General features: G+C 43.3%; 1 protein-coding gene across 4 annotated transcripts in view; it reads right to left on the bottom strand.

Annotated features, from left to right (window-relative positions):
* Nucleotides 1-25,875, bottom strand: part of LOC102447257 (beta-1,3-galactosyltransferase 5-like) — a 47,509-nt gene extending 21,634 nt beyond the window's left edge. For 2 of the 4 annotated variants that reach the window (XM_014573280.3, XM_075912073.1), the window contains exon 1: nt 23,579-23,727. The gene's annotated coding sequence lies outside the window, so the exon portion shown is untranslated. Of the gene's footprint in view, nt 1-16,327; nt 16,454-23,578; nt 23,728-25,798 lie in introns of those variants that run through there. The other 2 variants (XM_014573279.3, XM_075912070.1) reach the window with 2 other exon arrangements.
* Between the last annotated feature and the right edge of the window lie 1,350 nt (nt 25,876-27,225).

Here is a 27,225-nt window from a genome sequence, read left to right as displayed (position 1 = left end):
AGGATTTAGCACCGTTAACAACAACTCTCTGACTACGGTTATCCAGCCAATTATGAACCCACCTTATCGTGGCCCTATCTAAGTTATATTTGCCTAGTTTATCAATAAGAATATCATGCGAGACCGTATCAAATGCCTTACTAAAGTCTAGGTATATGACATCCACCGCTTCGCCCTTATCCACAAGGCTCGTTATCTTATCAAAGAAAGCTATCAGATTCGTTTGGCATGACTTGTTCTTCACAAATCCATGCTGGCTATTCCCTATCACTTTATTACCTTCCAAGTGTTTGCATATGATTTCCTTAATTACCTGCTCCCTGGGACAGACGTTAAACTGACCGGTCTGTAGTTTCCTGGGTTGTTCTTATTCCCCTTTTTATAGATGGGCACAATATTTGCCCTTTTCCAGTCTTCTGGAATCTCCCCTGTCTGCCATGATTTTTCAAAGATCATAGCTAAAGGCTCAGATACCTCCTCTATCAGCTCCTTGAGTATCCTGGGATGCATTTCATCAGGACCTGGTGACTTGCTGACATCTAACTTCCTAAGTGATTTTTAACGTGTTCTTTGTGTATCCTATCTTCTAAACTTACCCTCTCGTTGCTTGTATTCACTACGTTAGGCACACCTCCAGACTTCTCGGTGAAGACCGAAACAAAGAAGTCATTGAGCATCTCCGCCATTTCCAAGTTTCCTGTTACCAAAATAGTTTGGTATCATCTGCAAACTTTACCACCTCACTGCTTACCCCTATCTCCAGATCATTTCTGAATAAGTTGAAAAGGATTGGTCCCAGGACTGACCCTTGGAGGACGCCACTAGTTACCCCTCTCCATTCTGAAAATTTACCATTTATTCCTACCCTTTGTTTCCTGTCTTTTAACCAGTTCTCAATCCAAGAAAGGACCTTCCCTCTTATCCCCTGGCCATGTAATTTACAGAAGAGCCTTTGGTGAGGGACCTTGTCAAAGGCTTTCTGAAAATCTAAGTATACTATATCTACTGGATCGCCCTTGTCCGCATGTTTGTTAACCCCTTCAAAGAACTCTAATAGATTAGTAAGACAGGATTTCCCTTTACAGAAACCATGGTGACTTTTGTCCAACAAATTATGTTCTTCTACATGCTTCACAATTTTATTCTTTACTATTGTTTCGACTACTTTGCCCGGTACTGAAGTTAGACTTACAGGTCTGTAATTGCCCGGATTGCCTCTAGAGCCCTTTTTAAATGTTGGTGTCACGTTGGCTACCTTCCAGTCATTAGGTACAGAAGCCAATTTAAGGGATACCGTATATTCCGGCGTACAAGACGACCTCTGATGTTAAAAAACATCCCCCCAAAATCGGGGGTCGTCTTGTACGCCGGATGCCCCGCCGCCGGAGCCCCTCCGCGGCTTTGAAAGCCTTGGGGGAAGCCGGCGGCGGGGCATCCCAGGCGCGCATGGGCTGCCCCCCCGCCGGAGCCCCTCCGCGGCTTTGAAAGCCTCGGGGGAAGCCGGCGGCGGGGCATCCCAGGCGCGCATGGGCTGCCCCCCCGCCGGAGCCCCTCCGCGGCGGCGCGGAGGGGCTCCGGCGGGGGGGCAGCCCATGCGCGCCTGGGATGCCCCGCCGCCGGCTTCCCCCGAGGCTTTCAAAGCCGCGGAGGGGCTCCGGCGGGGGGGCAGCCCATGCGCGCCTGGGATGCCCCGCCACCGGCTTCCCCCGAGGCTTTCAAAGCCGCCGAGGGGCTCCGGCGGGGGGGCAGCCCATGCGCGCCTGGGATGCCCCGCCGCCGGCTTCCCCCGAGGCTTTCAAAGCCGCGGAGGGGCTCCGGCGGGGGCGCAGCCCATGCGCGCCTGGGATGCCCCGCCGCCGGCTTCCCCCGAGGCTTTCAAAGCCGCGGAGGGGCTCCGGCGGGGGGGCAGCCCATGCGCGCCTGGGATGCCCCCCCCCCCGCCGGCTTCCCCCGAGGCTTTCAAAGCCGCGGAGGGGCTCCGGCGGGGGGGGGGGCAGCCCAGGCGCTCCTGGCGGCTTTGCTCCCGGTGCCTCTGGTCTGCTGGGGACCATCTCCAGCAGACCAGGGACACCGGGAGCAAAGGAGGCGGAGGGGCGCTGGAGTATAAGATGAAACCCTATCTTTTAATTAAAAAGATAGGGGGTCGTCTTATACACCCAGTCGCCCTATACGCCGGAAAATACGGTAGGTTGCAAACCACAGATAATAGCTCAGCAATTTCCCATTTGAGTTCTTTTAGAACCCTTGGATGAATGCCATCCGGTCCCAGAGATTTGTTAACATTACGTTTTTCTATTTGTTCCAAAACCTCCTCTAATGACACTTCAATCGGGGACAGTTCCTCAGATTCATCACCCACAAAGGACGGTGCAGATTTGGGAATATCCCTAACGTCCTCAGCCATGAAGACTGACGCAAAGAAATCATTTAGTTTCTCCACAATGGCTATATCGTCCTTGATTGTTCCTTTTATTGCTCGATCATCTAGGGGACCCACAGGATTTTTAGCAGGCTTCCTGCTTCTAATGTACTTAAAAACATTTTGTTATTTCTTTTTGAGTTTCTAGCTAGCTGTTCCTCAAAATCTTTTTTTGCTTTTCTTATGACATTTTTACACTTGATTTGACAGTGTTTATGTTCCTTTCTATTTATCTCACTAGGATTGGACTTCCACTTCTTAAAAGATACCCTTTTGTCCTTCACTGCTTCTTTTACATGGTGGTTAAGCCATGGTGACTCTTTTTTAGGTCTCTTGCTATGTTTTTTAATTTGGAGTATACATTTAAGTTGGGCCTCTATTATGGTGTCTTTAAAAAGTTTCCATGCAGCCTTCAGGAATTTGGCTCTAGTCACTGTGCCTTTTAATTTCTGTTTAACTAACCTCCTCATTTTTGTGTAATTTCCCTTTTTGAAATTAAATGCCAGGGTGCTGGACTGCTGAGGTGTTCTTCCCACCACAGGAATGTTGAATGTTATTATATTATGGTCACTATTCCCAAGCGGTCCTGTAACGGTTATTTCCTGGACCTGATCCTGCGCTCCACTCAGGACTAAATTGAGAATTGCCTCTCCCCTTGTGGGTTCCTGCACCAGCTGCTCCAAGAAGCAGTCATTTAAGCTACTGAGAAATTTTATCTCCACTTCTCTTTCTGAGGTGACATGTATCCAGTCAATATGGGGGTAATTAAAATTCCCCATTATTATAGAGTTCTTTATTTTGGTAGCCTCTCTAATCTTCCTCAGCATTTCAATGTCAGTATTGCTGTCCTGATCAGGTGGTCGGTAATCTATCCCTACTGCTAATTTTTTATTATTGGAGCATGGAATTACTATCCATAGCAATTCTATCGAACATGTTGATTCACTTAATATTTTTATTTCATTTTATTCTACATTATCTTTCACATACAGTGCCTCTCCACCACCCACCCGGCCTGCTCTAGCCTTTCGATATACAGGCAGTCCCTGGGTTACGTACAAGATAGGGACTGTAGGTTTGTTCTTAAGTTGAATTTGTATGTAAGTCGAAACTGGTACATATTGTAGGGGAAACTCTAGCCAAACATTTCTCCAGAGCTCAGTTTTATTCTCCCACACCTCACTTCCCTCAGTCCTTTATTCTCAAGCTGAGGTGTCTGCTGAGAAAAGCCGCTCCGCGTCTCCCTAGTCTGCTGGGGAGGGGTGCTAGCTTCGCGTCTCCCTGGTCTGCTGGGGGGGAAGCAGCTAGTGCAGGGTTGCCTCACCCCATTTGTAAGTAGGGATCCGATGTAAGTCATATCCATGTAACCCAGGGACTGCCTGTATTTTATATCCCGGTATGATTGTGTCCCACAGATTTTCCTCATTCCACCAGGTTTCAGTGATGCCTATTATATTAATCTCCTCATTTAATACGAGGTACTCTAGTTCACCCATCTTATTAGTCAGACTCCTAGCATTTGTGTACAAGCACTTTAAAAATTTGCCACTGCTTATTTGTCTGCCTTTCCCTGATGCATTAGATTCCTTTGTATGCGGTTGTATGTCTGCTCTGGCCCATGGTTTGTCCTCTCCCCTCCTCTCTTTCTGACTGCAGCTTAGAGAATCTCTATCAATGGATTCTCCTCTATGAGAAGTCTCCCTCCGATTTACATGCATCTCCGCACCAATCAGCTTTCCCCCATCTCTTAGTTTAAAAACTGCTCTACAGCCTTTTTAATGTTTAGTGCCAGCAGTCTGGTGCCACCCTGGTTTAGGTAGAGCCCATCCTTCCTGTATAGGCTCCCCCTCTCCCAAAAGTCTCCCCAGTTCCTAATAAATCCAAACCCCTCTTCCCTACACCATCGTCTCATCCATGCATTGAGATTCTGAAGCTCAGCCTGCCTGCCTGACCCTGCGCGTGGAACTGGAAGCATTTCCGAGAATGCCACCATAGAGGTCCTGGATTTCAGTCTCTTTCCTAGCAGCCTAAATTTGGCCTCCAGGACATCTCTCCTACCCTTCCCTACGTCATCGGTACCTACATGTACCACGACCACTGTCTTCTCCCCAGCACTACACATAAATCTATCTAGATGCCTCGAGAGATCCGCAACCTTCGCACCAGGCAGGCAAGTGACCATACGGTTCTCCCGGTCATCACAAACCCAACTATGTATGTTTCTAACGATCAAATCACCCACTACTAACACCTGCCTCTTCCTAACAACTGGCATTCCCTCCCCCTCAGAGGTATCCTTAGTGCAAGAGCATACCGCAACTTCCACTGGGAGGAGAGTCCCAAGTACGGGAAGGTTTCCCTCTGCTCCCATTGAATGCTCTGTTCACTTGAGACTTGCATCCTCCTTAAGAGCACTGGGGCTCTCAGACTAGAGGTGGGACAGTACTACAGTGTCCTAGAAAGTCTCATCAACATATCTCTCTACCTCCCTTAGCTCCTCCAGTTCAGCCACCCTGGCCTCCAAAGCCCAAACTTGGTCTCTGGTCCTTGTAACGGGTGCACTGCTTCCTCTGGAGGGTGGAAAATGCCATGGGGAGCCCAGGGTCAGTTGAGAGTCCCCAGCTGACCCCAGGCAGCTGCCCCTTTGAAATGCTGAGGTGGTGTTTTAATTGGGCAACTGCCACACAGCTGATCCACGCAAGAAGTGCTGCATGAAATCGGGGTCAGCTGAGGAGTCCCCAGCTGACCCCGGGCTCCTAGTGGTTTACAGCATAACATGGAGCCCAGGGTCAGCAGGGGACTGTGAGTCCCCCATTGTCCCCGGACTCCATGGCTTTGAAATGCACAAGAGCCCCCGCTGGGGACTCTTGTGCATTTCAAAGAAGGTACACCGCATGCAGCCCGGAGTCAGCGTGACTTCCCGCTGGCCCCAAGCTGTACGTGGAGTTCTGCATTCCTCCTTTGAAATGTACAAGAGCCCCTACTGGGCCCCGTAGGCGGAATGTGGAAGCGCTAATCGACTAGTCAATTAACCGCATTTTAACATCCTTACACCAGACAGCTACCACTCTGCTGACAACCAGTCTGGCATGGAGAAATCCACTCCTGCAAGTAGTCTCTGCCAGGCCTCTCCGCAAGGGGACCCTGCATAGCCCCATGTGCCCTTCCTCCCTCCCCCCTCCTCCCTTCTCAGGTGTGATTGTCAGGTGTGATTCTTAAGACACACACACATGCAAAATTAGAAATACATGAATTCTTTTCTTACTATAGGAATTTGCTTTTGCAATGTTCTTTCATTTATATGGCTACAATTTCCCATCACCTCCAAAATTCTTACTCAGATGAATTCAGTAAGCTTACTCAGTTTTGGCAGAAGTATTTGCTGCTCACTGATCCCAGAGTCCTTTGATCTTTCCGTGTTTTTATTTTTTATTCCACCAGCAGTCCCAGAAGAAAGGCAAGTATGACTATTGTGATAATTATTTAGCCTCTCATCATGGTAGTAGATGAGCAATTGCAAACATTAATAGATTTAGTCTCACAACAATCCTTTAAGTCAGGAGTGGGGAATCTCTTTTTGGAGCTGGGGGGGCCACTGAACCACAGAAAGATTAGGGGGCACACACACAAGTGAGAAGCAAAAAAAAAACCCTCATTAAAGTGGCCCCAACTGAAGAGCAGAAAAAAGACTCGCCTCAATCAGCATGTTAGGCTTCCCCGCACATTCAGTCCCGTGGGGGAATCCGGGGTTCAGTGTGTGAGAAGTCACTGCTGGGGATTTCGGTGGGGATGCCAGATCTGGGTGGGAGGTAGGTGCAGGAGGAAGCTAAAAGTGCAAGATGTGGGCAGAAGAGGGAATGCAGGAATGAACTTGGGTACAGGGAGATTTGGCAGGGAGTGGAAGTACAGAAGAAGGGTGGGAGTGTAGGGTGTAGGCACGATAGGGATGCAGGAGGGGGCAGGGGATGGGGATGCCCACCTGGAGCAGCTCCTGGGGAAGGGAGCAGATGACTCGATGTTGCCTTGTGCTGACAGACATCGCCCCCGCCCCCACCGCTCTCATTGGCTAGAACTCTGAACTTCTGTGCTCCCTCATGTGGCTAGAGCACCAGCATTAGCTTTCCCCACTGCAGAAGGGTTAGTGAGCTTTGTGGGCCAAATCAAGGTAAGGAGCAGGCTGCATCAAGCCCCCGGGCCATAGGTTTCCCCATTTCTGCTTTAAGTATTTGTAGCCCATTTATATTGAAAGTAAACTGAGGCTCAGCTGATCCCTGCTAGTGGATCCAGGCATCTTTACAGAATCAGTACAATTTAGTGAGACTCCCTTATAGATGCAGGGGTCTGCCTACACAGATGCAATTGCAGATCTGGAGCATAGATATCTAAAGTTGTGGGCACCCAATATTTGCAGGCAAGTTAGAAAATTGTGGTTTGCCCACATTCACTTAGGAAAACTGTGTGAGAGCCACTAAGAGACACCCCTCCCTTTGCTAAGTTTGAGTCCAATGTCTTAATGACAAGACTATCCTCCTGTTTACAAGTGAACTGGGAAACTTTAGAAATTAAAAAAAAAACTTTAATGTTAACATAAGCAGATTCCAAAACCACCTTATTTTGGCTTATTTTTAGTTCAGTATGCTAGTGTTCTGTTTGCCTTCTTCACTGAGAGCTGAGCTGCAGACCTTTCAGTGTCACAAATCAGGTATTGAAATTCCTAAAATTTCCAACTCCTCTCAATGTATATATATTCAGTTTTCCTTAATGCATGCATCAGTGGCATAGATATAGTCCAGTTTGCTGCATGGGAATCAGAAGAGTTGCACTGAAGTGAAAAATTGGGTATATGATAGCATCCCTGCTCCATGTAGTCATAACTTTCTCCATATGGTTAGTGGGCTATGACTAGCAAGAACAGCAGTAATTCTTTTCATCATGGATTCACATACCACACACATTTGCCTCTTCAAAGTGGGGGGGAGCCAGCCATTGCAGACTTCCAAGTAAAGATGGCTGAAAACAGCACTTTTTTTGTAGGAAGTTTAGGAAAAATTCTTTGTCTTCCATAAATTTCCTGGGTGGGGAGGGAGTGGGACAGTTTCATAGTTAAAACTATGAAACCAAAAACCAAAACATTCAGTTTTAAAAAAAAGGTTGTCAGCATTTTTCAGTTTTCAGTAAAAAATGCCTTTTTTTCTCAAAAAATTAAAATGCTTTACCAAAAAATATTTTCAGATTTGATCAAAATGGATTTCATTTTGGTTATAAAGTTGTGTCCAATTTCTTTCAGGGATGTCAACTTGTAAACCCTATTGTCATTGCTTGGGGTAAGGGGGTAGGGTGGGGAGTCATCCATGGAGGGGAAGTCACTCTGGAGGTGTGCATGGCATTTTCTCATGGATTTTTTGGGTTCTGATTAATTGCTTGACCATACCCCTGCTGTGCTGAGCTATTTGCAGACCACACCTATGGGAGCCTGTGGTGTGTAGGTTTGACCCCTTCAAAACCATGGATTTATATAGGTAAAACCTCAGAGTCCACAGCATTTTGCCCAGACAATGGAGGACACGGGCATTGCCCCTTTCTGCCATGCACTACCTTATGAATCCCCTAATAGGCTTGTGTACCTGCACAATTGTGAATATTTCTGAAACATTAGCTGAAGCCAGGGCCATTCCTAGGACAGCTGAGGCCAGGGCCATTCCTAGGGCCTGGAGCAACCCCCACCTCTTCATATCCCAGGTGTGGGGCCCATAGAAACTACCCCACCATAAGCCCCAACCCCACCCAACCCTCACTCCACGCCTTCCCCCAACCCCATCCCTGGTTTGCCTCCACTCCGCCCCTCCCCAAACAACACAACCCAGAGGATTACAGGGGCCTTAGCCCCCCTTCTCCCACACTAATCATGGCCATGGGAGCCAGAGTGGCCCAGCAGCCTGCTCTGCTCTGCCCCAGTTCCCTCTCCCATCCCGCTGCGCCCCTCTTCTCCATGCTGGCGGGAAGCAGAGCGCCCTAGGGCCTGTGTGTTCTGCTTCCCGTTGCCATGGCGAAGCCAAGCACAGCAGACCAGGAGAGGGTGGGGTGGAGTGAACAGGCCGCTGGGCCGCTCCAGATCCCACCACCACGGTGAGTGGGGGGGGGCTGATCCCTGCTGCCACCCTGCACCAAGCCTTCCCCCCCCCCCCCAAGTAATCCCCTGGAACCCACCCACTTAGTCATAACTCGATGTGTTTGTAAGTCGGACCCCATTCATTTCAATGGGACTGTGCTGTTCGTAAGCGCGGATCACTGTTTGTACATTACGGCTGCGCTTTATGGGAGGTTGGTCATAAGTGCGGCTGGTCGTACGTTGGTCTGTTTGTCAGTCTGGGACTACCAGTATCTTTCAGCCTTGCATGCACCACAGTTAGTGTGATCTCCTTCCAAGTCAGACAGGAAGTGTTCAATATTCACCACAGTGAAGTTGCGTCAGGAGGAAGGAGCACCTTGTAGTGAAGGTGCTGAACTGGACTTAGGAGAGACGGCTTCACTTCTCAGCTCTCCAAAAGACTTCCTGTGAAATCTTACACATATCACTTTCTCTTCTCATTCCCCATCTGTAAACTGCAGTAATAACACCACTTCCCCCCCACTCACCTCCCATTTTTTCTATATTGTATCAAAGGGGTAGCAGTGTTAGTCTGTAACTATAAAACAAATTTTAAAAAATGAGTAGTTCTGTGGCACCGTAGGGCATGTCTCCACTAGCCCCCTAGTTCGAACTAGAGAGGCTAATGTAGGCATTCAAAGTTGCAATTAAAGTCCGGGATATTTAAATCCCGGGCTTCATTTACAACTTCGAATGCCTATATTAGCCTCCCTAGTTCTAACTAGGGGGCTAGTGTAGACATACCCTTAGGCTACGTCTACACTGGCCCCTTTTCCAAAAGGGGCATGCTAATTTTCAAATTCAGAATAGGGAAATCCGCGGGTGATTTAAATATCCCCCGCGGGATTTAAATAAAGATGTCCGCCGCTTTTTTCCGGCTTGGGGAAAAGTCGGAAAAAAGCGTCTAGACTGGCCCGATCCTCCGGAATAAAGCCCTATTCCGGAGGATCTCTTATTCCTACTTTGAATAAGAGATCCTCCGGAATAGGGCTTTATTCCGGAGGATCGGGCCAGTCTAGATGCTTTTTTCCGGCTTTTCCCCAAGCCGGACATCTTTATTTAAATCCCGCGGGGGATATTTAAATCCCCCGCGGATTTCCCTATTCTGAAGTTGAAAATTAGCATGCCCCTTTCGGAAAAGGGGCCAGTGTAGACGTAGCCTTACAGACTAACTAATATATAGTATCATGAGCTTTTGTGGGAAAAACCTACTTCTTCAGATGAGTTGATCTGGATTTTTTTAAGTTGTTTAACTGTTTATATTACCAATAATTTGCGGCATGGGTAGTCTTTTACCACATGTAAGTATAGTGCCTAATACAGTGGAGCCATGATCTGGATTGGGGCTTGTCAGCTGCTACTGTAGTACAAATCATCAGTAAATAACTTCAGTGGGATACAGGCTTAAAATTAAGCAAATATTTAAGCCCTCTGCTAGACGGGATCTAAAACCCAGCTCTTCAGAGGTAGTCTGCTCCTAACTCCTAATGGTTTCAGTGGAAGTTAGAACCATAAATATCTTACTGGGGCTAGCTCTCAGTCTCTGCGATTTCCAGCCTGTTATGTGTGTGTGTTTATGGAAAAGACCTATAGAATGCAATAGGGATCACATATTAAGATGCTACAGAAAGGACTCTAAAAACCTAGAGATTTATAGCAAATGTTCTCTTTTCTTTAGTTTATTTAGAACTTCATCTGGTATTTCATGTCAGAAAAATATATCTTTCCTGTTTTTACTGGAAATTCACCATTTTCAACTGCATTCCATTAACAGGAGGTTAGACTAGATGACCCCTGTAGTCTGCAGTACTCTGGAGTTGGCTTATAAACAGGTTAGTGACTTTTTACCATTTTTTCTCTATAAATTTGGGGGGTTGGCTTATAAATGAACAGACTTATGTCCGAGTATATATGGTACTTATTTAGGGCCAGATTCTGCTACTTCTAATACTGAATAGCACAACCTGCTATCAACAGCATCATTGCAATCTTAGGACTGCTTGCAGTATGAAGTTCCACAGATTGAATCTCTCTAATCTCGCACTCTCTGGGTCAGCAACATCCATGGTCTGGCATGATTTTAGTTAGCTGGATATCTACTGATCATAGGTGTGGTCATAGAATCATAGAATCCTAGGGCTGGAAGAGACCTCAGGAGGTCATTGAGTCCAGTCCCCTGCCCAAAGCAGGACCAGCCAGAGCTTTGTCAATCTGGGACTTAAAGTTTGGTCAAGTTTCCCATGGTCCCATAATATTTGTTTGCAGCTACCAGTCCTGGCTCTGTGTTCTGTGCTGCCATTTAGCTCTAATTTACCCCTAAATGTCTTCTAAGATCACAGTAAGCAGTGGAAGTGTTGATAACACTTCTTGACAATATTAATCTCCCATAGTCTAGTCCTGGTCAGGCCCTGAGTGCCCTGGACTAGGGTGGTTCTACCTGTACTACCATCATAAACATGGATCACAGGATTTGGCCTTCAGTTAAATTCTATAGTATCTTGCAATTAGTAACTTTATTACAGAAACTTAGAATGTCAGGAGTTAACCAGCAGCTAGGCTAGGCTGGCTGGATTTATTTAATTGGGGTTGGTCCTGCTTTGCACAGAGGGCTGGACTCGATGACTTCCTGAGGTCACTTCCAGCCCTAGGATTCTATGAGTCTATGGAGCAGGCTCCCATCCGACATGAGTGGAAGTCTGTGCTAGCCTGGCCAGGCCCGCTGCACCGCAGGCAGCAGGTGCTCCAGCCATGTTGCAGGCAGGGGGAAGCTCCAGCCTGGCCAGAGCACCCTGCCTGTGGCTACAGTTAAACCGAAAGCTAAACAACACAAATTTCATCTCACTTTTATATCCCAAAGGTTTCTAGACTTTCCCCTGGCAGAGCAGCAAGTAGATAAAACCTCGGGTGTCACAACTAGTGTAAGACTGTTATGGGGGAAAGAAACAGAGGATTTTATTTCAGAAAGAGAGCAAACCAAAAGCCTTGTTTCTTCTTCTGGTAATTTACTCTTTTTAGTTTCAAACGTGTTGGCTATCAAAGTCCTTTTTTCAACTGTGATTTTTTTTTCAAAAGGATAAAACTGTGTTGTAAGGGTTTATCTTGCTGTAAATATATTAAAACACTATTTAAAATAATGCTAAATTTTCATAACATTGGCTGTGGTTTCCCTCTACAAGACTTATCTATGAACTTTGGATCTTACAGTAATACAAATCATCACATGACAACAGCATTTTCCTCAATTCAGTTTCCTGGTTAAAGGACGATTACCACTATTAGTACATTTCCTTTTATTCTTTTTGCTTTCATCGTGTTTATATTTTGGAAGATATGCCATGAATAGTTAATTACTGCTATATCACTGAAAAAGCAGAAGCTTATATATCTAGATATAGATATAGATATTTCAGAAATATTTCATCTTGAAAGTTACACACAGTCAAACTGTATATTTAATTTTTAAAATGGACATAGCATTGTCCTTTCAAAATCTAAACTTGTTCAGGAAGGATGAAATCAGAGGGTATGTCTACACTACCCCGCTAGTTCGAACTAGCGGGGTAATGTATGCATACCGCACTTGCTAATGAAGCCCGGGATTTGAATTTCCCGGGCTTCATTAGCATAAGCGGGGAGCCGCCATTTTTAAATCCCCGCTGCTTCGAACCCCGTGTAGCGCGGCTACACGGGGCTCGAACTAGGTAGTTCGGACTAGGGTCCTATTCCGAACTACCGGTACTCCTCGTGAAACGAGGTGTACCGGTAGTTCGGAATAGGCACCCTAGTCCGAACTACCTAGTTCGAGCCCCGTGTAGCCGCGCTACACGGGGTTCGAAGCAGCGGGGATTTAAAAATGGCGGCTCCCCGCTTATGCTAATGAAGCCCGGGAAATTCAAATCCCGGGCTTCATTAGCAAGTGCGGTATGCATACATTACCCTCCTAGTTCGAACTAGGAGGGTAGTGTAGACATACCCAGAGTTAGCATGACTATCTAAACCAATATACCCACCTTAAAATCTACCTGCTTACAAAATCAAATTTTAATATACAAAAGTGTCAGAGCATACTGTTACTGAAAAAATGTTTACTTTCACATTTTACCATATAATTATGAAACAAATTGCAACCCCCAGCTTAATGCTGCTTTAGTATATAGACCAGTATAAACAAGTCATTGTCTTTATTAAATTTCACTTTGTAATAACTTCAGTTGTGCACTTCATGCAGCTTGTTGTAAAACTAGGCAAATATCCAGGCAAAGTGATATAACCCCTGGAAAACCTCTGTGTACCCCTATGGGTATGCATATCCCTGATTGAAAACCACCGATTTAAATTAATCAAATCAATATCAATCCTATAATTACCATTTTTCTTGGTATGTTGGTTATTTTACAAAAATCACAGCATCTTCATACCAACATATATGTTTGTTCTCAGCAATAACACAACGTTTAGCAGGACATGGTATTTCCTTCTTAGTGCCCAAAGAAAAGAACTCTCTCTCAGGAATCAAAATTCCTCTCCAGCACTTTTTATCATCTCTAGCAATTCCAGACATTTCATTTTTACTTTACAGTACCTTATCCTGTTCCCCACTAACGGCAAAACTCTGGGTGAAATTCTGATCATACTGAAGTCAATCCAAAAACTCCCAGAGCTAGAATACAAGGACTTAGTTCTGATCTACAAATTGGTGTAAAATACGTCACTGAGGGGTGTGGAAAATTCAAGTGGCACAACTATATCAACCTAACTGCATGTATAGAATGAGCTATGTCAACAGCCAGCCTTTATTTTGCGTACGTTCCACTCCCTCACTAATCTCACAGATATGCCCAATATTTAATCTAAAGAGTCTTCTAATTTTATAGCCCTTTTTTGCATGCTGTGTAATTTCCCTCCCTTTCTGGTATTTCTAACCATTGAATAGCTGTTTTCTCTCTCCCACACACACGTCAGTTGTCACTGTAATAGTGTATGCCTTTTTAATTCTTTTCACCTTTCTTCATCAATCAGTACATTTGGCCCTTTCATCCTTTTCCTGACAAGTTTGATACGAAAAATAGCTTTATGCGAGGTGATGAATCTTCTAAACTATAGCCTTATCATAACTATTAGAATCCAGGAAGATCTCATTTATGTTAAATATTAGTAAAATCCATGCCACATGTTTTACATCCTCATTTACAAATGCTTACTGAAAGTTTTGCTAACATCTAGTATTGGATTTTTATAATAGTCGTTTGAAGTAAAAGTTGAAAAATGTGAATATGTTATTAAAAGAAGATGAGGAACTTTCTCCTGTTCTTTGGGAGTGATCGAAATGGATATTAAAAAAAGATGAAAAGAAAGGATACACACAGCTGATAGAGTTACTAATATATGTTTGAACAACATAAAACATATTAGCAATATACATTACAGATGTTGCTATCAAATTTCTGAGACGATCGGTAAGATTTAAGAACAACCCAATAATATTTCAATCATGTGCACTGTTTTTAAATTAGAAGCTCTTTTGGAAGCTTTTGTTTCGCTTTCTAATCCCTTTCAATGCTCATGTAAGATAACTCAGCCCAGTACCCCTACTATTATTGGCCCTTTTACTCCATAACAATTCTTGGCTTGTTTGTTTTTTAGTATTTTGAGGGGTTTTGGTTTCCAGTGTATGTTTAACTATCTCTTTTAACTATTGAATATATGCATAAATGGGTTTGTGCATTTTAAGGGCAACGATGCTGAAAATTGTCCAGTCTATCCAAAGAACTAGAACAGCACAGGCATTGGCAATGTCGGCTTCCTTCACTGCCCTGTGAGCAGTACTAAACCTCAGCCTGGAGGGAACACTTCCACTTGTTCATTATGGCTAAGCTGTGTAAGGCAAATATTAAAAAATGCACTCACAGGCGTGAACCTGTTGTAAGGTCAGCCTCCTGGTGGGTATTAATATAAGTAGCCCCATCAGCTTCATTGGGACTGCTTATGTGCATAAGTGTTAGCAGGATTAGCCCCTGTGATTGTTTGCTTAATTGTCTGCAGAGAAGTGGAGAGAAGGGGGAATGACAAGCAAATTCAAGAAGCAGTGAGGGAAGCCTGCTTTGCCTGTCCTCTTCTGTGAGAAAGCAGGACATTTTCCAAGACCTCTATGGCACTTTTCAAGAGAAATATACATCCACTCTTATCAATTGGACTATTTATCAACTTTTTAGGAATCTCCATCAATACACTCACATTGAATGGTAAACAATGTGTTTATCTTCATGCTTAATTTTATACCGAATTATAAATATTTTTTAAATGGCTAATGTAACAATTTTTTTAAATACTAGAACATCTGCAGATATTCTGCATTGTGTCAGGGCCACATGCTGTTGCCTGCTCCATGCCCAATGCATTCATTAATATTGGGCCTGCCTCCCCCTCCCCTGGACCAATGGTGGAATGAATTCCGACAAAGGGTTAACTGAAACAGTGCTGAAGGATGTTTATTGATGTAAATTATTAAAGGTCACACATGACAGTCTGGAGGCAGGCTTCAGGTGCTGCGTAGATTTCTTCCCTTTTCACAGGCAGCTGGAGCCAGCCAGACAACAGTTTCTCAGAGATCGACCACAAGGCCACAGCGATCCCTGGAGATCCCCTCGGATGTGCGGGAGGACTTCTTTCACTGGGACGGTCCCAGGTTTTTGCAGTGATATTACATTTTGTCCTAAGACAGAGCAAGAGAGCTTCATGGCCACTGGTCACGTTAACTTACACATCTGCAGAGTCCTTTTTTGCCTTAAAAAGTCACAGAGAGCTGGTCTGCCTTGTGACTGAATGTTTCTCACTCACACTTCGAAAAACAATAATAGAGATGTAGCCGTGTTAGTCTGGTCTTGCTGAAACAAAAGAAAGGACTATGCAGCACTTTAAAGACTAAAAAGATGGTTTATTAGGTTATGAGCTCTCGTGGGCCAGACCCACTTCCTCAGATCAAACTGTGGAAGAAAATTGGCATGACCATATATACCAAAGGGATAGAATCAAAAAAAAGTGAACACATATAAAATAGACAAATCAGATTTTAGAACAGAGGGAGGATGGTGGGGGGAGGTTAATATCTATGAATGATATTAGAGGTGATAATTGGGGAAGCTATCTTTGTAATGGATGAGATAATTAGCATCTTTGTTAAGGCCCATTAGTAGAGTGTCAGGCTTCCAAGAACAAGTGCTCACTTCAACAGGAAACTTGCATACTACATTGGCTGACAAAGCTAGAGATGCAGGTGAGGCTTGTGTCAAGCCAGTCATAGCCTCAATGGGGGAGGGGAAGTATGTGTCTAGTTGGCTACATTTCTACCCCTTGACTAAGGATGTTAAAATGCAACATGCTTTATTCATGCAAATCCAGTGATTTGTGGGGCATGACTTATAGGAGCAAGTCATTGCTTAATTTGTAATAAAAGGGATGCTGAGGCTCAAGCAATTTTTTACTTTCATTATCGACATGCAAAGCCTAGATGTGACAGGGCTATGAACTACACAAATTAAGCACTGGGAGAAAGGCAAGCTGAATTTCAATCCTGATCCTGCACTCATTGAAGCAAGTTTGCATTCACTTCAACCAGGAGCAAGATTTCATTCACTGTAAGAAAGGTTCTCTATGCAAAAGTGCATTAACCCCCCTTCCAAAAGCTGTCCACCACTGAAGTTTGTTTGGGAACTAAATAACTTGCATGGATATTCAATAAAAAAGGATCCAGCTTTCCTTACCTCGCATTTCTGCAGAGCACCACACCGCTTTTACAGCCATATGGTATGAAAGCTGCAGCGAGTGGGCTAAAATCTCAGTCACGAGAAGCAGATTGGGGTCTTTTCCTTCTTCTCTGGTGAGTAATCCTGATGCAAATGAGCCCAAACAAGATGAGAAATGATAATCTCCTTTTGCTCACACACTTAAAAGTGAGAGCAGGAAAAAATATCAATGAAGCAATGGAACCTTGCTCTTTGTATGGAAGTGTCTTTCTCTCTCCTGCTCCCTCATTCTCTCTTTCTGGTAGATAACAGACTAATAGTATCACTGCAGTGTGATTGGCAGGAAAAGGAAAGTTAGGAACTGTCTACAAATGCTCTTATTTTATACTTGGAGGAGGGAAAAAATACCCATGTACCTTAAATCATGACCCTGAAGATAAATCCTAACAGATCAGAGGGTGCATCTACACAACAGGGCTTAAATTGAAAAATTATATGCAAATTGAGCTATGTCAATTGTGTAATTTATTTTAAATAGTTTATTTCAAAATGGAGGGTATGTCTAGACTACAGGATTTTGTTGACAAAAGTGGACTTTGGTTGACAAAACTATACCTGCGTCTGCACTTCCGCTGAGTTCTGTCGACATAAAGTCAACAGAACTCGGCAGTTCTGTTGACGGGAGTAAACCTCATTCTACCAGGAATAACACCTTTTGTTGACAGTTCTGTTGACAGAAGGAGTTATTGCTTCTACACTGTCCTTTGCGTCTACACCTCATGTGGACAAAGCGGCATTATCATTACCCTTTAAACATGCTTTTCCCTTTTGCTTTTTGTAGGGCTGTCAATTAATGCTTGTTAACACCTTTGATTAACGCAGGGCAGAATTAATGCATTAAAAAATTGAACAGAGTTAATCGCAGGCACTTTGCATGGAGCCCAGGATCAGCTGGGCAGTGCTGCCTATTTGAAATGCCACTGCAGCATTGCAAAGGGGCAGTTCATATGGAGCTCGGGATCAGATGTGCGGTTCTGCCCCTTTGAAGCACCTTAGCGATGTTTCAAAAAGGCAGCACCCCAGCAGACCCCAGATTTCATGCACCACTGCCCCTTTGAAATGCTGCAATGGCATTTTAAAGGGGCAGCGCAACATGGAGCCCAGGATCAGCTGAAATCCCAGCTGACCCTGGGCTCCGTGCAGTGTTGCCCCTTTGAAATGCCACTGTGATGTTTCTAAGTGGCAGTGCCAGGCTGGGATCAGCACTATACACTTTGTATTCTGTGTTGTAATTGAAATCAATATATTTGAAGATGTAGCAAAAAAATAAAATATTTAAATAGATAGGTATTCTTGTTATTGTTTAACTGAGTGATTAATCATGATTAATTATTTTAATCGAGTGATCAATCACAATTTTTGTTAATTGCTTGACAGCCCAAGGTTTTTGTAGTTTGGGAAGAGTCCAGTCAAAACCAGTACTATCTTTTCTAGAATCATAGAATAATAGGACTGGAAGGGACCGCAAGAGGTCATCGAGTCCAGCCCCCCACCCTCAAGGCAGGACCAAGCTCCATCTACACCATCCCTGACAGATGTCTATCTAAACTGTTCTTAAATATCTCCAGAGAGGGAGATTCTACCACCTCCCTTGGCAATTTATTCCAATATTTGACCACCCTGACAGTTAGGATTTTTTTCCTAATGTCCAATCTAAACCTCCCCTGCTGCACTTTAAGCCCATTACTCCTTGTCCTGTCCTTAGAAACCAAGAGGAACACATTTTCTCCTTCCTCCTTGTGACACCCTTTTAGATACTTGAAAACCGCTATCATGTCCCCCCTTAATCTTCTTTTTTCCAAACTAAACAAGCCCAGTTCATGAAGCCTGGCTTCATAGGTCATGTTCTCTAGACCTTTAATCATTCTTGTCGCTCTTCTCTGTACCCTTTCCAATTTCTCCACATCTTTCTTGAAATGTGGCGCCCAGAACTGGACACAGTACTCCAGCTGAGGTCTAACTAGTGCAGAGTAGAGCGGCAGAATGACTTCACGAGTTTTGCTTATAACACACCTGTTGATACAACCTAGAATCATATTTGCTTTTTTTGCAACAGCATCACACTGTTGACTCATATTCAACTTGTGGTCCACTATGACCCCTAGATCCCTTTCCGCCATGCTCCTTCCTAGACAGTCGCTTCCCATCTTGTATGTATGGAACTGATTGTTCCTTCCTAAGTGGAGCACTTTGCATTTCTCTTTATTAAACCTCATCCTCTTTACCTCTGACCATTTCTCTAACTTGCTAAGGTCATTTTGAATTATGTCCCTATCCTCCAAAGAAGTTGCAACCCCACCCAGTTTGGTATCATCTGCAAACTTAATAAGTGTACTCTATCCCAATATCTACATCATTGATGAAGATATTGAACAGTACGGGTCCCAAAACAGACCCTTGAGGAACTCCACTTGTTATCCCTTTCCAGCAGGATGTAGAACCGTTAACAACAACTCTCTGACTACGGTTATCCAGCCAATTATGCACCCACCTTATCATGGTCCTATCTAAGTTATATTTGCCTAATTTATCAATAAGAATATCATGCGAGACCGTATCAAATGTCTTACTAAAGTCTAGGTATATGACATCCACCGCTTCTCCCTTATCCACAAGGCTCGTTATCTTATCAATGAAAGCTATCAGATTAGTTTGGCATGACTTGTTCTTCACAAACCCATGCTGGCTATTCCCTATCACTTTATTACCTTCCAAGTGTTTGCATATGATTTCCTTAATTACCTGCTCCATTATCTTCCCTGGGACAGATGTTAAACTGACCGGTCTGTAGTTTCCTGGGTTGTTCTTATTCCCCTTTTTATAGATGGGCACAATATTTGCCCTTTTCCAGTCTTCTGGAATCTCCCCTGTCTGCCATGATTTTTCAAAGATCATAGCTAAAGGCTCAGATACCTCCTCTATCAGCTCCTTGAGTATCCTGGGATGCATTTCATCAGGACCTGGTGACTTGCTGACATCTAACTTTCCTAAGTGATTTTTAACTTGTTCTTTGTGTATCCTATCTTCTAAACTTACCCTCTCTCTGCTTGTATTCACTACGTTAGGCACACCTCCAGACTTCTCGGTGAAGACCGAAACAAAGAAGTCATTGAGCATCTCCGCCGTTTCCAAGTTTCCTGTTACTGCTTCTCCCTCCTTACTAAGCAGTGGGCCTACCCTGTCCTTGGTCTTCCTCTTGCTTTTAATGTATTTATAAAAGGTCTTCTTGTTTCCCTTTATGCCTGTAGCTAGTTTGATCTCATTTTGTGCCTTCTAATGTATAAACATATTCTTTATCTTCGTTCTTGTAGCCTAAGAAACCAAATAAATATGGAGTTGATTTATTTTGTTATGTCTCTTGCTTATCCTCATTGGCTCTATATAACACATCTTCAGGGTCAAATTCCTTGTAATCTCTGTAACCTGTGAGTAAGAAAGTCTGTAGTATAGAAAAGTGTTGATTTAATTAGAAATCGATAATTAGGGGTGGGTATAATTCAATTCATTATTTGTTCATTAATATTTGTTTTATGGGAGTTAACATTACTAAATAAGGTTTTAGGAAAATATTGATAGACATGTGAATTAACAGACTAAAATAGATAAAAGGGTACGACTAATGCCAGTTTGTTGCCACTCAGACCTTGTGTTGAATGTCCAAAGTAAATGTGCGTAGGCAATAAAGCAGTTCTGTTTACCCCATCTGCTCTTGGGTCGCCTGTTTCTTCTCTAACAGCCCCCATACAATTATCGCTGAACTGACTTGAAAGCTTGAAATCTGCTGAATGTGGATATTCTATGTGTTTGCATGTATCATTCCTGTATTTTAAGTTATAAATATGAAGTATAAACCTGTTTACTAATCTAGGGTGAGTCTACACTGCACCCTTAGCTCTAAATAAGCTAAGAAATTTGAACTATGCAAATTGTGTAGTCTATTTCGCGTGTATTTCAAAATAGCTTATTTCGTAATTTGGCACTTTCTACACAGTGCAAAATTTCAGAATAAACTGCTATTCCAAAATGTCTATTAGTTCTTGTGGAACAAGGTTTACAGAGACGTCTTAATAGTGTGCTCATCGTTTTGAAACGGGCACTCTGACAAGACACAGAATAGCTATTTTAGGATACTGGAAGTGTCCTGAAATAGTGCTGCAGTGTAGACGTACCCCTAGACATGCTAAGTGAGGGCCATTACTAATACTTAGGGAACTTTATGGCCCTGTACTCAGTAGGGATGTTAAATAGTGGTTAGTAAGCTAATTGAGTAGTCGATTAGTTGATAAATGGATTCACTGTGTCTCTGCTTTTTAAATGTAGTAAGAGCTGCCCTTACATTTAAAAAGTAGAGGTGCAATATCTGGGACCCTGGTTGGCTTCCCCACTGCACCTCTGCCTCTCCTACTCCTCACACTGAGATGGTGCTGGAGGGAACCAGCTTTTAAGCCAGCTCCCCCCAGCATGGACTCCTTTCCCCTTGCCCTCCGCTGCCTCTCATACAGAGGCAGCAAGGGGAGGTGGGAAGTGACTAGTCAAGTATTGACTCAACTAGTCGCTTACATGCCTAGTACTCAGGATAAAGATCTGTGAGTAGTTTTTTTCTTCCTGTAAGTCTGGACTATGGTTGATCCTGCCAAGACATGCGTTCAGATCACCTGATGCTACAACCCATTTTGGATTATATGCTTTTGCAGCCGTGGGCAAAAGCTATTTATAAGCAGGAAACCAGATAATAGGGGCTGCTGCCAGACACCAGGATGCCTCTGTGAACTATCCAAAACTATAGTGTCCAATCAGTTCTGAAGCAGCAGCCACTATAGCAAACTAGCCCCACTCAGCTAGCCAAATAGCCACATGTGGCTAGTGACTAGAGTGTTGGATACCAGGGATCTAAAATGGCTGCAGTAACCACCTGGTACTGATTATTAAGAAGGATCAGACCCAAATTGGAAGACTATGCAGCTTGTGAGAAAAGATTATTAGAACTACTGCTAGAATAGGAAGCTGCCTGTAACAAGTTTCTTTAAGTATTAGGTTTAGCTGATGTGCTTTGTTTTATTTTGCTTAATAACTTACAGTGATCTGTCTGCTATTACTTGCAACTACTTAAAGCCTACCTTTTATACTTACTAAAATTGCTTTTGTTTATTAATAAACCTAGTGTAAATAATTGTTACCTTGGCAGGGACAACTGTGTATAGCTCTCTTCATTAATAAATGGGGCAAACAACTTATGAGTTTGCTCTGTATAGAACTTTATGCAGAGCAAGATGGATTTATCTAGGTTCTGATCCTATTGTAGCTGTCAAGTCCCTGTGATTGAGTTTTCCCAGAGCTGAGCTGATCTCAGTGTTTATGTTTCTCTGCAGTGGGCTATGCCCCCATCTCTGTTCTATTGCTGGAGGAGACTGGAGGTCTGGCTCAGCAGGACAGGATAGTGGAACGTAGGCCAATTCGGGCTTGTGAGGCATGGCTATAGGGCTGTTCATAGCCGTGTAGACTTCCAGGCTCAGATTGAAGTCTGGACTCTAGGTCCCAGAGCTCACATGCTCCAACCCAAGACTGGAAGTTGGCAAAGCAATGAAACAGCCCAAGCCCTGTAAGCCTGCATCAACTGGCACAGGCCAGCCATGGGGAGAGAGGGAGTCTGTATAGACCTATGCTAGGAAGCTCCAGGAGGCTTAATTAAGACTCAATTGATAATAGATATCTAACAGATTTCAATATTTGGTTATGTATCACATCCCAATCAATGCTCCATCTCCATCTATGTGCAGATTTTTTTCAATTCATGTATGTGCTGAATAAATTTGTTATGTTCACTGAGACATGTATGAATATATACCACCATGAGAAACACAAAGCTTGCTGTGAGTGCTCTGATAATCAGCTCCGGTGGTGATTTAAAGGGCTCAGAGCTCCAGCCACTGCCCCAAGCTTTTTTGAATCACTGGGCCCCAGGGCAATTGCCCCTTTTTCCCTCCCCTCTCCTGTTGGTGGGCCTGTCTACCATATATGCATAATGCCCATTTTTTTGATATAGATAGATCGATCGATAGATGTCACTGCTATGGAATACCACTGAAACAATATCTTAAAGACATTTTATTTTATCATACCACTAATTGAGTCCCCTTTTCAAGATCAAAACCATTTCTCTGCAGATCATTCATATATTCAAATCCTTTTCCCACCATGTCATAAATGGACATTTCTTTTTTAAGAAAGCTGTCTGCAAAGATTGAGATAGAAATTATATATTTTTGTTTTCTAATTGACCAGAAGGCATCATTGCTATTAAATTAGTTTCCATAAAAATATTTCCAGGAGGTTAAGTAATACTATGTGCAAGGTACTAGTACCATGGAGGAGAGGGTCAACTGATCATTATTATTATTGAATTGCATTTCTAGTTGTTCATTTACAGAACATTCAATTTTTTGACAAAAAATGACATTTAATGAAAAAAATCTTGTATAAAAACATTTTCTGTCCAAACAAATATTTTGACTGACAATTTTCGACTAGCTCTATTTATAAGATATAGATTGACAACTTTTTACCAGCCTTAAGCTAACTTTAATTTATATTGTTTATCAAAAGAAAGAGTCCCTGGTCAGCTCTGGAGAGAGAAGTTGTTAAGGGCAGCCATTGGGATTCTGGAGATGCAGAAAGAGGAAGCAACTCTTTTGCTCCCTGAAGCTGCAGTTGTGACAGGCCACTACAAGTCAAGCAAGAGGGAGAAAGCTTCCTTTGCATCCCCACCCTCCCTTCCACACCACAGTGGAGCTCTGAGTTAGGTAAACATTTTGCAGTTAGCATAGTTGAACAAAGCATTAAAGAGTCTCTCCTTCTTGTAATTCTCTTGCTTTTTACACTTTTAGTTTTCAAATGTAGTTCAGAAAATGGAGTTCCAGCTTTAAAAATTAAGGCAAATTATTTTTTTGTTTTGGATACATAGTTCTCAGTTAAATAATTTTAAGAAAAATACTGCATAGCACATGCATAACAAATTATTTATACATCAGGCTCCTCAGAGCCTCAGAGCCAATTCATAAAATTATATAGACAAACATTTTGATTCATAGCTACAACAAGTTCTAACAGGAACCTTGACAAATATTAAAATAAACTCTTTTGTTATATGAACTACTTTTTGCTAATGTAAATCCTGAGAGTTTGAGAGTAATAAAGTACGATAAGACTCACATTTTCCCCTCAGGTCTTCAGGCTCAAAATATGCCCATGATAATATTGCAATCAGCCTTCTTTCTGTGTACACTTGAATACAGAAAAGACTCTGGTGCACTGATTAAAATCCTAGGACTGAGGCCTTTTGGACTGTGAGAACCACTTCAAGTATGTCAATGCAGTAACCATGGTAACCAAGCTACTCATGCATACTTCGTGTATATGAAGTCACGGCATAACAGTACAGGAAAATTTAAAATAAAGTGGTTACAATCAAAATTATATTGCAGTTTAACACCGCAAAATTATGACAGTCTTTAAGTGAACTTTTACTATTCAATAATTAAACATTTAAAGAACTTGTTACTGTAATCACTCTAATTCAACGTATCAGTAGGTATCTATTCAAAGCATTATTTTGAACCCTTATAACAGGGGTGGCCAAAAACACTGACTCTCTAATACAATAATCTTAAAACGTTCAAGAGCTGGGCATGCCTGCTAGGGCTTAGGGCTTCTGCTCATGCGGAAAGTGTCAGATGGGGCTGCAGCCTTCTGTCTGCCCAGCTCCTACTGAAGCCCCAAGCTCCAACAGGCACTCCCTATGGGACTGAAGCCCTTACATTCCCATCCCCCTAGGTACTGGAACTACAGGAGCTGAGGGTGCTACCATACCCGAATTCTATTCTCAGACCAGGTCTACACTAAAAGCAAACACTGTATCAAGATAAGTAATTCCAGCTATGTTACTTTTGTAGCTGGAGTCAACATACCTTGTTTTGAGTTTCCCCAGTGTCCCACAGCGGGCGGCCAACAGTTTCCCCTACTCCTCAGCGGAGCAGGAGTATTGCCTGCTGACACTACTCTGAGTTTGAGTCTTATACTATGGCTACACTATAAGCCTCTTTCAGAAGAGCAAATGTAAATGGAGTGCTCATTTGCATATTCCGTGCTCTCATTTCCATTTCCTCTTCTTTTCCCTTTTACACAAGAGCCGTTGTTCCTCGTTTTTTAGGAAGAATGGCTCTTGCACAAAAGGGGGGTTTTGCACAAAAAGGCACCGTCTACACAGCACTTTTTTGCGCAAGAGCCTCTTGCACAAAAGGAAAAGGAAGAAAAATGCAAATGAGAGTGCAACATATGCAAATGAACTCTCCATTTGCATTTGCTCTTCCACAAGAGGCTCGTAGTGTATCCAGAGCCTTAACTAGATTAGGCACCGTCAAAATTTAATTTAGTGAAGAGATGGCCTCAGTCATGCTGGTGTAAATCTAGAATAACTCCACTGAAGCAAATGAGGCCAAATTCCCCCCTCAGATACATGCACACAGCTCATTCTGGATTCTCTGGACCTTGTGTGTATGCCTTTGGAGAGACAATTTAGCTCAGGATTTCGACAGTTTGACTGAGAACAGAATTTGACTCTGTATTTCTGCTTGCTGGTTACTACATGTGGGATTTAAAGTTAAATAACCCCCAGATAAAGACTGCCACGGTACTTCTTCTGAGGCTTTTAATTCTTATGGGACTTTTGTAAAACTTATATTAGGTCTAGACCTTCATCTCCCTCTACTTGGTAGTTATTAAATATTTAAAACCTGGGAATTAAAAATTAAGGAGAAAGGCCCAGCCATTCGCAGATCCCTAAATTCTCATTGATAGCAATGGGAGTTCAGTACGTAGCTCCCATAATTTAGTGAATATAACCCATGGGTTATATTCGTTTTTACAAACCCCGTCCCCCGCCCCCACCGTGGGCTATAGTCATGTGCGGGTTATGTCATGGCCCCTTCCCCACTCTGGCATGATAAATGCAGAAGTGGGGGCCAGCAAGTGTGCCCCAAAGCCTTATCTACCAGGACTTCCCCCAAAATCTTAAAAACCTAGATTTTGGGAATAAAACTTCCGCTGCCACCACCCAAATATTAATAACGAGATTAGGGAAAAGATCATTTGGGAAATCTCAGCCCTAAGATAAAAATCAGGACACACAAGAAACCAATGCCAGGTTAATACAAAGAAAAGAGAATTTTTTTATTACAACAATATTCTTGTTGCAAGCATAAGGATCAGATGGAAAGGTAACAAAATATACTCATGGAGGAATTACACCATGGGCTAGAACTTAATTAAAAAGAAAAGCCATTCATCTCTTAAGCAGTGCAAGATCTCAGATCCCATACCCAACCCTTAAAACAATAAAGCCTAACGAAACTACCTAAACCTTACCCTACTTACAGAACATGAAGAATTGTTTCTTGGAGAGAGAGACATGCTCGTCCCTCCCTGTAGCTGCAGATGACTCACCCCCAAGAGACAAAAAAAAAAAAAAAGAAATCCTTTGTCCCAGTTTGAAAGTCCCACCTACATTCTTATTGGCCACTCCACCTGGCTAGGTGTAGTTAACCCCTTAATCCCCAGGCTGCTGCTAACCCTCATAATCATGACAGGTTATATAGGTTTTTTTTTACAGAAATGACAGAAGATCTCCCCCCTTCACTACCTTTGCTGGGCTGGGTACCGAACAACGCAGGGAAACTTACAGGGGGCGCAGCAGCCGAGAACCGGGGCAGAGACATCCCCAGCAGAGGCACAAAGCGGGAGGCTCCCAGCCCAGGCTAACAAAGGGAAGGAGCCCGGAGCAAGTTGCAAGTTGTGGGCGCGGGGCAACACATTTAAAAACATTACTTTATTGTGCAACTAGTAAAAGAATAGCTTTTATTCGCTTCGCATTCTTATTCACTCCAATCTAAAAAGCTTTAAAAAGTTTGAAAAGCTTTAAAAGGGTAAAGGTTTAAAGTTTTAAAAGCTTAAAATGATAAAATACAAGTTAAAATCAGTGACTGAATAAGCGCTGTTGTTCAAAGGGGTTATATATCCCTTAACTGCTTTGTGTTATCAGCTGCGGCTCATTAACAGCCGATTACAGGAGCTTCCCATTACCATCATCAACTGCGGCTCATTGACAGGTGATTAAAGGGGCTTTGTGGTACCATTATTCACTGAGTCTCTCCTGCGGGTTATAGTTGTGTTCAGGGTATACAGGGATTCCTAAACTCAAAAGGGAAAAACTGCAGGGTATACTCGGGTGCGGGATATATTTGGATGCCGTCTAGACTACACGGCTGTGTCTACACTGGCAAGTTTTTCCGGAAAAACTTGCCAGCTGTCTACACTGGCCACTTGAATTTCCAGAAAAGCACTGACGATCTAATGTAAAATCATCAGTGCTTTTCTGGAAAAACTATGCTGCTCCCGTTAGGGCAAAAGTCTTTTTCCGAAAGACTTTTGCCCGAAAGGGCCAGTGTAGACAGCACAGTTCTGTTTTCCGCAAAAAAGCCCCTGATCGCAAAAATGGTGATCGGGGCTTTTTTGCGGAAAAGCGCATCTAGATTGGCCACGGATGCTTTTCTGCAAAAAGTGCTTTTCCGGAAAAGCGTCCTGCCAATCTAGATGCGCTTTTCCGAAAATGCTTTTAACGGAAAACTTTTCCGTTAAAAGCATTTCCAGAAAATCATGCCAGTGTAGACATAGCCCATGCCTCTGGTGACAGAGGCATGTAGTTTAGACTACCCAGCATAAGAAAATGAAGTAGCAATTTAAATAATCACCGCTTCATTTAAATTTAAATGACTGCTGCCCTGAGCTGATCAGCTGTTTGTCGG

Source organism: Pelodiscus sinensis, chromosome 1, assembly GCF_049634645.1.
Source record: "Pelodiscus sinensis isolate JC-2024 chromosome 1, ASM4963464v1, whole genome shotgun sequence".
NCBI lineage: Eukaryota > Metazoa > Chordata > Testudines > Trionychidae > Pelodiscus > Pelodiscus sinensis.
This window is presented reverse-complemented; position numbering and strand designations above follow the sequence as displayed.